This window comes from Peromyscus eremicus, chromosome 6 (genome assembly GCF_949786415.1).
Source record: "Peromyscus eremicus chromosome 6, PerEre_H2_v1, whole genome shotgun sequence".
NCBI classification, from domain to species: Eukaryota; Metazoa; Chordata; class Mammalia; order Rodentia; family Cricetidae; genus Peromyscus; species Peromyscus eremicus.
In genome coordinates, this window is record NC_081421.1 from 5750336 (window position 1) to 5763545 (window position 13210).

Here is a 13210-nt window from a genome sequence, read left to right on the forward strand (position 1 = left end):
AGAATTTTCACCTTTCTTGATGATTGAAGTACTGAAATAAATTCAGTTTCCATAGAAATAGCATGTAAGCCACGTAATAAAATCAATATATATTAATTTATATTTGGTTTAAAGCATATGAGTATGAAAGAATAGTCATTGTTGCCTCTCATATATCAATGAAGAACCCCAAGAGACTAGAAATAGAAGTCACACAGACATCATTAGACATATGATGCCTTTGATGCCTTCTGCGTCCAAGGTGATTATACTTAGCCAACTTCCAGACTTGTTTCACTCCATATTTCAGGAATCTCTATGACTTCTGAGTGATATAAGTTTTCCTCTTCTCTATAAAGTGCTAGGATCTTAAAATACCTAAGCAATCTGCATCCTTGATGAATATAAACCTATGTACCCCTGTGTCTATGTTTATTGGAATCAATAACCTCACAAATGAGGTTGGTTTGATATGGAGAATGCCAGTACACATCAATGTAGGTTTATCCTTTTCAATATTGGTCCTATAATTTTCTAAACTCTCTTGCCTGTTTTTTTTTTTTGAGAACTTGGCATCATTAAATTTCTGGTACACTTCTCTTATGCCACCTTTCCATTGCACAATTATTCTTCAGGTTGCTATTCTTGGACTTTCAATTTTTTAGATCTATTTTCCTTAGTTTATCTTGTTAGCTATAATGAGGACTCAAAATGCCAATTGCTATTGTTAACTCAGACCATTTTCTCTTCTAATATTTACATTCTAACTGCTTAGGCAGTCTAAAAATATTACATAGAAAAATAAAACTGAGCCGTGCAGGTTGGCATATATCTGTAGTCTCCAGAGTTGAAAAAGTGAGTAACACAACAGGATCATCACATACTTGACACAGTTCTGGATTTCATATTGTGTTCCACACCACCCTAACCTGTACAGTGAGTCTCAATTTAAAAAATTTCCCCTAAAGAAACTCAACCAACCAAAACCAAATACTAATCATGTCTCCTATAATTTTTATGTTCAATGTTCTATTCAGTAGATAGACAATGATGTACTCCTTACCAAATTATACATCGTAGAGACTGCTTTGATGTCTTACCCTTCTATCACAGCAATTGTTCTTTTCGAAAAGAACACACTTTATGCTTACCTGAAGATTTTATTTAAGGTGATAAGATATTATTTAAAAATAATCAGAAAAAAAATTCTGAAAACCCAGCTGTGAGAACAGCTTAAAAGTAGAAGTACTTGGATCAGGAAACCGACCTCATCTGGTAAACTGGGGAAGGCTTGTAAGAAGAAGGGAATTTGAGGCAAGCTCTGAAGCTGGAGTGTAGCTCTAACTGCTTGAAGAGCTGCTAGGGACAGTTCCATGTGGAGAACTGCAGGTGTCCAGGGGTGAGGTCAGAGGAAACAGAGCAAGTGAAGCACATAAAAGACCAGAGGTGCTTGTTGGTAGGCGGTCGATGGGGATGAGATGGCAGATGAGATCAAGGAGAATCAAGAAGCAGAGAACATCTTTAATGATAGAACTTTTAAAGTTATTCTGAGAAACTGGGAGTTATCTGTGGGTTTTAAGTGGATAATGCAGCCAATACATCTTTTTTACATTTTAATACTTAATTGTTTGTTTTTATATCATATATGAGTATTTGACTGTATGTACATCCATGTACAACATACATACCTGGTGTCCCATGAGACCCGAAGAGGGTGTCAGATCCTCTGGAACTATTGTTACAGATAGATAGTTGTACACTGTCATGTGGGTGATCAGAATTAAAAGCTGCATCCTCTGGAGGAGCAGGAGACGTCCTTAAGTCCTTAAGCCATCTCTCTACCCCAAAGTACAGCCTTTAGAATTCTCATATCTAATCAACAAATCTCACCTTTATTACTTCTTAAATATCCCTTGAGTTTGTCTCTGTCTTTATCTGTTGTTATTCATCTATTGCTTGAATTACTGTGATATTACCTTACTTTCCTACCTCAGTTCTGCATCAGACAGTTAATCCCATTGTACCTTGGGAAAATGACTAAATATCATCTTGTAACTTCTGAGGATTGTGTCCTAGGATTTTTTAAAATCTCTCTATTCCTGGAGGTGTTTTGCAAAGACTAGATTTTATGGTTACTTCATGAAATCAGGATTACTTCTTAATCCTTCCCCTACTTGGTGCTTTTCCCTGAAAATTCTGCAGGAAAGAGGATAATCACTTTTGTTTCACCAGGTCTTTGCCAAGGTTAGTTGACCATCATTTCCTCCTTTTTCTTCTTAAAAACTCCCAGCATCTGTCAACCCTAATGCTCATTGGAAAATGAAATCATTACCTATAGTATGAACTCTAATCTCCCTATATCACTCAAGACTAGATTTTAAGATTTTTTTCTTTCCTCCTTTTATGTCTCACCCCTTTGCACACACCATCCCAGAATCTGTCGGATTACAGCTCTGTAGATGACTCACACCTCCCTGTCTTACCCAACACTACTTTCCAATGCTTCTCTTGCTCAAAATGTTCCTCTTTGTTCAAAGTTTTTCTCTTCTGTTGTTTTATTTTGTTTTTTGAATTGTACACAATTGTGTGTGTGTGTGTGTGTGTGTGTGTGTGTGTGTGTGTGTACACTTGTGCATGCAGGCACCATGGCTTCAGTGTGGAGTCTGTTCTCTCTTGCTACCATGTGATCCCCAGGAATTGCACTCATCAGACTTGGCAGACGTGGCATCAGGATTGGCAGTGTGCACCTATACTGCCTGTGCCAGTATGGCTGCCCCAAACTTGTCTTCTCTATTTTGCTCTTTGATTAGTTCCTACTTGAGACAAATGAGTTTCTTCCCAGCTTCACTGAGACTCCTTCCCTTGCCTTCCTGTCTGACTCAAATAGAAATTTTATCTTTCTCTGGAGTATACCTTTGCATAAAACACACTACACTTTATTGTCCACAATTTAAATTGTAAAACTGAGGAGTATGAAGAACCTCTTTTAGGACTAGGGTGATTTTTCTTTACTTTGCATCTTCCTTTGCCAGCATGGTGCTTGAGATAGAGTAAGTTGTAAAATGGAGGCTTTCTTATATAATTAAACAAGTTCAAGGAAGCAAACAGACCAAACAGACCAGCAGATGAAGGAGAAGTAAGGCAAGCCTCTATTTCTAGGAAGTTTGAAATTCATTGGAGGAGGCAAAAAAATGACTAAAGCAAAGAGAAGATTAAGGAAAAACCCCTGAGGAACTTATGCAAGATAGATTATGAGTAGATAGATTGATGAAAGATTTCTCATGTAGGTACTATTGTAGATGGGCTTTTAACAGCCTGCCATATTTCTTTAGGAGAAAGATGGATATTCCACGTGTATTTCAGGAGTGCAAGACCATACCCACTCAGGAGACTGAATCTTGGTCAGGTTTCAAGGTTTGCAGATTTTTTTAACCACAGCCTCACCATGCTCTGTTTTCCTGTGTACTAGGAAACTTTAAAGGATTTGAGAAGGAGAGTACCATGAATGCTAGTGTCTTAAAATGATCCCACTGACAGTGTGAAGGGACTATGAGAGTAGGTGAGTATGAAGGTGTAGACATTAATTAGGATACCTTTAATACTATTCTGGTTGACAGAAGTTTTCTCCAAAAAGTCAGATACTAAGTATTCTGGGTTTGAGGGTAATGGATCTTTATGGCAACAGCTCAACTATGTTGTTGCAGAATGAGAACAGCCACAGATCATGTGCAAATGAGCAAAACTGGGTGAATGTTTTTATGGGGCTTTTCTCAGGGACACTAAACTGTATTAACACTAGACAACAAGGATACCACATATCAAAGAAAGCATTCCACCCAATCCCTGCTTTATTTCAGTTAATTACAGCATCATGAACAGTCAGAGGAAATTACACTATAGGCAGCTATACCAGTAATAGTCTCACTCAAGCACAGACAACTCACAAAACCTGCAAAGTTTATGGGCAATTTGTGGGCAAGAGTCCTTTGGGCAATTTATGAGCAGCTAAATCCAAGCCTAGTCCTACCCTACCCTATTCAGTCTTGACCTTCTATGTATTATGAAGGAATGAGTGTCCTCTAGTGGGTCTTCCAAGGAAAATGTACTGCATGAGCCTTGCAATCTTTTTTCTTCTCCTTCTACAGGAGCAGCTTACCACAGCTGCTTTGATGCACCAAGGCGATTTTCATATCCAACCCTGAGGAAACAGGTATTAAACAGCAAAGGGTATATTTATAAAATAGTCAATAAGGTTGATCATGACTGTAGGCCATTGTTTCCCAGGTAAAACTTGATAAATGTCTAAACCTGGTTGGACCTGTAAAAACACAAATGGAGGGAGATACCCACAGAAAGGAATAGAGTAGACTTTATAGTATTGACTCCTTATTGTATGTTGGTAACAAAATCAGAATAAGCAGTTAAAATTGATAACTAGCAACAAGACCCAGTGACTAAGAGTCTGTGGGCCATGAACAGAAATAGCCTTAGTAGCAAAGAGGCTGTTTTGGTAGTTAAGATGATTAACTGTTTAATATGGAAGCCAGGCAACAGGAGAAGGCTGTGAGTGTAAGAGCAGTCCATTAAACTATGAATAACACTGAGATTTTAAAAGCTTCTGCTACTTGGCAATGAGTTCTAATAAATTTGTTCCAACTTTTCAATTTTTATATTATAAATAATGAAGAACAATGTGAGTTTTCATAATATTGAACCATGCTCAATATGGTTTTATGAGAATTCTACCCAGAATGCATTGCTTTCTCAACCATCCAGCTGGGTTAAAAAGCAAACTGCATTATAAAGAGTTATCTTAGAAAATAATTATCTATTTTGTGCCATAAGACTCAATATTTTTGCTTGATGAACATGACATTCTTTTTATTTAAACTTGCAAGATATTTGATTTTTTTATTTTTTTGAAGTATGTCTGAAATAAGAATTCAAACTATTTCTCTCTATTTTATTCTTAGACAGGCAGATTTGGCTACACATTTCAATTGGAAACATATTTTCAGATGGATAGGAAGAAGGAAGAGTGAGTCAGCAATGGATTGGGGCAGGCTTCTTTACCACGTCTGCTTCCTGAGAAAAACAGAGATGGAGACATGAATTATTCAAAGCCACACTGAAAGTAGTCAGCAACATTGAAATAGGGTTCAATACACTTGAAACTTGGCTGGGGAAATCATTTTAACTTTTGCCTCTTGAATACTTGTAAAACTCCCTTGTTAAAACAAGAGTCATAGAATGCCTTTCTTTAACATCCCACCTCATTAGAGGGGACTGCAAACATTGCTGCTATTGTTTTCTGGGGCATGGGAAGCATACCACAGTTAAAGGCTATGCTGCTTAGCTTTAACATCACACACCTGCAACCCAGCTACCCATGGAGTTTTATAAGTCTTCCTCTGCTCATCTTCTGCAATGCCAAGGTGTACCATTGTTGGCAGCTTTCCCCAAAGATGTTTTGGCTTCAGTGACGATGTACACTTCCTACCCAACCTAAGTCATTGATGGGGATGTTATTTTATTATGACTCACACTGAATGACTTCTTCAGAAAGACCTGTTATATTTAAACACTCTGATAAAATGTTTCCTTTTGGGAATTTTCAAAGAAAAACTACAAAACAGTCATTCAAAGTACACTTGAAAATCTGACTTCCAGACATACATAATGACATTAAAAGCTTTCATTAAATGATCATGTATTCTCTTTTCTTTCTTTGGCTTATGGTGTGGAATAAGAACATTAAGAGTTGAGAGATGGCTTAGTGATTAAGAGTGTTGGTTCCTTTTGCAGAGGACCCAGCTTTAGCTCCTAGCAACTACATGTTGACACATAAATATCGGTAAATCTAGTTTTAGGAGTATCCAATGCTCTTTTCTGGCCTCCAAGGGCACACACATACATTGTGCGTATTCAGATCTGTTTAAAGACAAACAAACACATTAAATAAATAAATAAATAAATAGATGAAAAAACTAATTTATCAAATTTAGAATGACAATAAGCCATCACTTATTCTATTTATCTTTAAATAGATCTGAATATCTGAAATACAGCATTAATTACACCAAAGAAATTTTCAGAATTGAAAATCACAGTGAAAGTCAGGTCTGTGTGTGTTGCTGTGATGGTTAGTTTAAAGTGTCAACTTGATGCAATGTAGAATGGAGTCCAGATGAAGGATGATCTAGAGCAGAGTGGTCCATGGGCTTGTCTGGGGGGGATTGTCTTGGCTTTCTTTTTTTTTTATTTTTATTTTTTATTAAGAATTTTTTATTCATTTTACATACCAATCACAATTCCCCATCTTCCCTCCTCCCGCCCCTCTAGTCTCACCCCCCAACCCACACCCCCATCCCTCCAACAAGATGGCAAGGCCTCCCATGGGGCGTTAGCAGAGCCTGGTACATTCAGTCGAGGTAGGTCCAAGTCCCTCCCCCTGCCTCAAGGATGTTCCAGGTGTCCCACAATAGATAGTGGGCTCCACAAAGCCAGCTCATGCACCAGGATGGATTCTGATCCTACTGCCAGGGGCCCCTTAAGCAGATCAAGCTACACAACTATCTCGATTATGCAGAGGGCTTAGTCCACTCCCGTGGAGGCTCCCGTGGAGACACACATGTACTTTCTCTCAGTCTCTCTGTCTCTGTCTCTGTGTCTGTCTGTCTGTCTGTCTGTCTGTCTGTCTGTCTCTCTCTCTCTCTCTCTCTCTCTCTGTCTCCTTTCTGTAAGTAGCTGCCTCAAGTTCCTAACTTGCTTCTGTGAGATGGTAAACAATACTCTGGGATTGTGAGCAATTGTGAGCAATAGACATCTCACCCCACATTATTTTTTTATCATGGTATTTCATCACAGCAACAGAGAAGAAAGTAGGATGTTTGGGGAAGAGAGGGCGATTGCTAAAGTCCAATCCATTTTGTCATAAAAATAATTATAACTGTTTTCCATTTTGCACTAAAATTTATTGACATATTTGAGTTATCTGAAAATGGATAGTTAAGATCTAAATTGAAAATGCCCAAGGATAGGCTGTGCTGATTAAGATTTTTCTAGCTATTAAATTAATTATATTAGCCCCAGCTTCTAAAACTGTGGATTGCAATTCCCCATTGGGCTATTTAACTGACTGCAGGATTTAAGAGAATTTTAGTAATAATGAAAGGTTTCTGAATGCAGAGTCAACAAAAATTAAACAAAAATTTTAATGAGCCCAAGGTGTTTTCTGCAGCATTTGCCTGTGCTACGCCAAGTGCTGCACTTTGGCTTTGCTCCTGAGCACTGGGTGGGAACTCTCTGCTAACATGCCTGCTCCCTGCTACATAACACCAATGGATGATGCTCACACACTGTAGCCCAGATTCAGGATTACTGTATGTCACCATCAGCACTCCTTCAATGCACACTTGGAGTTCTCTGATTTTATAGACACGTGATGGTTTATTTGTGTCACTTTTATGGGTCATTTGGTCACAGTAAATACATTTATACATGAATTTCAAAGACATGATTTTAACATACTGTGAACTTAAAGGTGTTAACATACTTATCTATTGTTTTTTTATCTTCTGATATTGATTTTCCATATTTGAATTTGAAAGTAGAAAATGATATGATCATTTATGATTAAACACTCATTTTGATATTGATATTTGGGGTGTTGTTGAAAGTTACAAAAATAAATTGTATATGAGTAATTGTAGAATAGAGTTTTAATAGAGACATGTAAGGGTCCTAGCTCCTACTTATGCATTGCATCACTCTTATGACGCTCCTGTCACCTGACAAGAAAGCAAACAGGAAGGGCACATAAAGTTCCACGAAAACAGTTTCCAGAAAATTGGAAGCTGCTGAGACAACCAGAGCTACCTTTCAAGGTTACAGAGAGAGAGGAATTGAGGGAGGCACACAGGTTTCATAAGGTAGGACATTACTAGTGCTTACCTCCAAGTGAGAAGAGAAAGCAGAAAGAGGCAAAATACTGTAGGCATGGAGTGGAGAAGCTAGAGGAACAATTAGGAGTTCCCAATGTCTGGGGACAAAATACTGAGTCAGGGCATCAAGAGAAACCAAGATTGTGAGTAGCAAGTTCATCCATACAGGGTAGACATAGATGAGTGAGCACTACCGTTTAGATATCCACTTTGTCAGAATTCACTGATTTTAAAGTAGTCAGGAAACAGGCTAGAAGACCAGCGGGCCACCTCACAAAGCAAGCACTCTCTCAGCACCTAGGTAGAGGTATTACTTTGAGTAAATAGAAAAGACTATAAAACCTATTCCAGGGAACAGAGATCATTGGCTTCAAAGGATGGAAAATGTTGAATGTGGTAAGCTTGGTACCCAATGGTAGTGGAGATTAGTTGGAGATGGGAGGGATAAGAAATGAGAATATACAGGACTATGAGATATGGTCAATGTACATCATATACTTGTATGAAATATCTTTATGCAACACTGTGTATACTTATTACACAGTGCAGGTTGAACATATATATACAACGTGGTGTCTGTTACAGATTGAAAATTTGTAGTAATGGGCTAAATTGGTTGATAAACAGCATAACATTTTTTGAAACTCCTGTACCTATCTCTTTTTGGTCACTTCTTGGACATAGGTGAGATTGTAGACAGGGTAGATGGTGTGGGAATTTTGCCTACTAGTTCATCAACATACTTTCTCCAGCCATTTGCCTTAGATCTGTCATTCATGTCCCATTTATAACTTAGAAGAGATTGCTGTTGGTTCCTTCTTACTGACACAAACAAGTTCAGTTAAATCTAATAGGTTTATACATACCCAAGATTATATATGTGCACATATTCAATTCTTGCCTTGTAGACTACTTTATCTTTCTCCCAGTGTTCATTACCACCCAAGGAGCTGTCTATTGAAAGGTATGTAGCTGTAATTGCCTGGTACAGATGACACAGCTTCATAGCCAAGCCCCAAGTGATTGCATTGTCTTTGTCTCATGGGTCTTGCTATAAATACCACATAGATCTTCTCCCCACTGAGTTAGTCTCACTAACTCCAGAGTCTGGCAGATTCTGTGATTAAGCTAAGAATTGTTTGAACTGCAGCCAGGACATGCTGTAAAGCCCTTTCTTATTCCAACCCCTTCTTATGCCTAATAGCCTTTTGTGTCTCCTGGTGTGTGGGCCAAAGCAGTATTTCTAAGGAAGGGTAATGTTGCCTTTGTAAACTTTAATATTCTCCTGGCATTGTGTTTGTGCCTATGAAATAGGGAGTAAAGCCTGGCAATTTCAACTAATGTCCCAATTACAAGTTCTACTTGGCGTTTATACATTTGCTTATTTAGTTATTTATACAATTTATACTTCAAAAGGATTTGACATAGAATAGAGATACTTGCTTCACAGACTTGAAAAACAGATGGCACAAAACACATCATATTTGTGGTTCTCTGTGGCTACTCCATTGCTCTTAAATGTATAACTTATTTTACATTTTATATATGAAGAATGATGGCCAGAAAAATAAGACATTTTAACTGCTTGTAATGGTAGAAGGATGCAGCTAGCTGTGAAAATTAATGAGATGGCAAGAATACATTAAACAGAAGTAACAATAGTGCAAAGAGATAGAAGTGAATGAGAGCACATTATGAGAGGTTCGGAAGTATATCTTGATCTGTATAAAGCTTTTAGATTTAAAGGATTGTTCCCATAATAAACAAGAGCACAACCTATTGGGTACTCATGACCATGGAAACAGAAAAATAATTCATTTCGTTATATGACATCTCCTTCCATTAATGAAAATATATCTTCTCATAGTTAATAATTATGAACATAAGATAAAATTTAATAAACAATCTTTTGAATGAACCAGCGAGCAATGGAAGGCAGGTTGCAATGAGATCCGCACCACAAACCCCTGGCCTAGGTTGAAACCTGTTTCCTAGCTGCAGACAATTCCCTGTTATACCCAAAATGGCAATAGTAAAAATGGCAAGGAGACCCCTGACTGTGGTGCATTGTGGTAAAATCTCCTGAAAGACTGTGTGTGGAAACCTAGGTTCATAGATACATTTTAGCCAGCCATTGTGGAAGAAACTCATGAGCTCGCCTGCTTTTCTGAGGCTTGGACAACTTTATTTTATGATTTTGCCACCTGCCTTACTGAGGGGGAGGCACTTTCTTCTTAAGTAAGACAAGTTCTGGTGGGGATTTCAACTGCCCAAACCAACTGAGTGGTGGGAAAAAGAGATACAAGTGAGATGTCATTCAAGGAAACCTCCTGGTCAGGTTGTCAGGCCTAAAGCTGCATGCCTCTTTAGAATCATGGCAAACTTGTTCCATAAATTGATCAGAATATTGGCTACTAAAATTACACCCTGGATTCCTGAAATATGCAGGTGGTCATTTATTATGTTATAATAGGATTATTTTCTTAGCTTCCTGTTATAGCAGCAAATATCTGAATAGTCTGCTTCAAAAGAGAAAAGCACTATTTTGACTCATGGCTTCAGATACCTCAGTTCACTGCTGAATGCATGGGTTCCTTTGGGGAGTAGTGGGCAACACTTCCTGCCAGGGAGCCTGTGGTGGAGCAACACTCTTCCAATGATGGTTGCTGGGAGGTGAAAGTGAGAGGAAGGAGATGGGCGGTCCTGATATCTCCATCAAGGGCATGTACCTCATGATCTCACCATGTAAAGTTTTTACCAACTCATAATAGTACCTAGCTAGAAACTAGGCCTTTAAGACATGAGCTTTATGAAGCACTCTAGGCCAGAATTACCCCACTAGACTTCACGGACCAGTACAGGAATGTTCAAAGTTTGAAGTGTGATTTGGAGGTAAGTTCCGGCTTGACCTGCTCACTCACAAGCTGGAGAGGCCTATAACATGCTTCAAGTTTAATATATGATTACTAAACAACCTTGCTTTCTGCTTAATTTTGTGTAAAATATTTAAGGATCATAACTAATCACTGTAATGTGGCACTAATATTTACATAGAACCTCTTAATTGAGTTCTGTTGCTTGGCACAGAAACAAAGGACTTCAAAAGCCATGTTTTTGTGTCTCATGTTGCATAGACACAGAATGCTGCACAAATGTTACGGAGGTATGAAGATGTTTATTGTTCAGTTAATGATATGATAAGAAATCAGATAGTGGTAGTAGAGGGTAAAATTTGAGTGACTGCCTGTGGGGAGCTGAAGAAACCTTGAGCGGATGTGAACAAATAAGTGAATTCCTGAGCAGATGGGATTGTTGACATGAGAATGGGTCATGCTCAGAACTGGCAAAACCTTTCTCTGGTCCACGTGTGAATATTGACAGCATGTGCAACTAAAATTGTTAATGAAGGATTAACAAGTGTATGCAAAAAAACTAGCAGCTGCAGCTTCCTCCTCCTAGCTGCTTATGCCCTGTGACTGTTCACCTACAGATACCTCCTTCAAAGACTAGCTAAGTCCCTTCCCTCTGTGCCACACTTAATAAATGTGCTGAGGATTCCTTTGTTTTATATTAGGCATCCTTCATCAGAAGAGCCCACTCAACAGGATCCCAGCATTTCTGTTCCGGTGCCTGTGTGTGTGTGTGTGTGTGTGTGTGTGTGTGTGTGTGTGTGTGTGTGTGTGTGTGTGATCTTAACTCACCCCCTTGCCCCCACAGTCAGGGATCCAGGACCAAGCTGTGTGGGGTGTGGTAACTCATGTTGAATGTTAGACAAGGGACAGGACTAGGGAAGCCTAGAGCAGGAGTCCAGGAAATTGGTAACAGAGTGATGCTCTGAGATAATGAATATGGTCAAGAGCATGTCCAAAGGTTTTTAAAATGGTGGAAGTCAATAGTCTGTATCTATTACTAAAATGAATTTTGTTCACAAAGTCTGAAGAGTGGATTCCTCACTTTAAAATCAAAGGCAAGTTCAAAAGAGAGAGGAAGAGAGAAATAAGGAAAAGAAGTGATGAGGAGAAGAAGGTGGTAGGAAAAAAAGGAATGTCAGAAAGGAAGAGAGTTAACAGGAAGTAAATGAAAACATAACAAAATAAAAAATAAATTGATCAATAGTTAAAGGTATTTGTGTATTTGTGTTAAGGGAATTGAAGATGTGCAGACAAAGGACACAGGTGAAATGCTAGTGATGATCTAGAACCCCACCGCTGCTGGTACCCATGCAGCAGCTAGAACAGGTTTCTGTATCTTTGTTTCCTTGACTGTAACATCTATATTAGCCATGTTTATTTTGATACGAAGGCCAGATATAGGTGTTGTAATGAAATTATGACTTAGGTTCAAGATGAAAATTTTCCATACTTTTAAAATACTCTGTATATCCTGTTTTATTGCTTGATGACTAACACATTCTTTAACTGTTCATTAGGACATACATAAATTTTCTATACTAATAATTTAATTATTGATTGTTATTAATAATTAGTATATTGGGGCTGAGGGGGGTGGCTCATTTGATAAAATGTTTGTTATTATAACAATGGTCACATGAGTTCAGTTTACAAGCACCCATGTAAAAGCTAGGTGGTAGCATATTTGTACAATCACTTTAGTAGGTGGGACAGACAGGCGAATCAACTGAAGATTATTGGTCACTCAATGTAGCTTAATCAAAGAGCACCAAATTCATGTGTTTCCGTTTGTTTGGCTATTTGTCTCTATGCTTTATCCGACCTTGGTCTCAACAATTCTCGCTCATATAAACCCTCCTCATTCTCGCTAATTGGACTCCCAGAGATCCACCTGGGGCCTAGTCATGGATCTCTGCATCCAGATCCCTCAGTAGTTGGATTAGGGTGTTTGGCCATCCCATCACCAGAGTAGGTCAGTTCGGACTGTCTCTCGACCATTGCCAGCAGTCTGTTGTGGGGGTATCTTTGTGGATTTCTGTGGGCCTCTCTAGCACTTTGTTTGAAATATGAACCAATGGCTGAGGGGTCACCAACTGGATCAGGCCCTCTGAGTGGGTGAGACAGTTGATTGGCCTGATCTGTTTGGGAGGCATCCAGGCAGTGGGACCGGGTCCTGTGCTCATTGCATGAGTCGGCTGTTTGAAACCTGGGGCCTATGCAGGGTCCCTTGGCTCGGCCTGGGAGGAGGGGACTGGACCTACCTGGACTGAGTCCACCAGGTTGATCTCAGTCTGTGGGGAAGGCTTTGCCCTGGAGGAGATTGGAATGGGGGGCGGGCTGGGGGGAAGGTGAGGGGGGCGGGAGGGGGGAGAACAA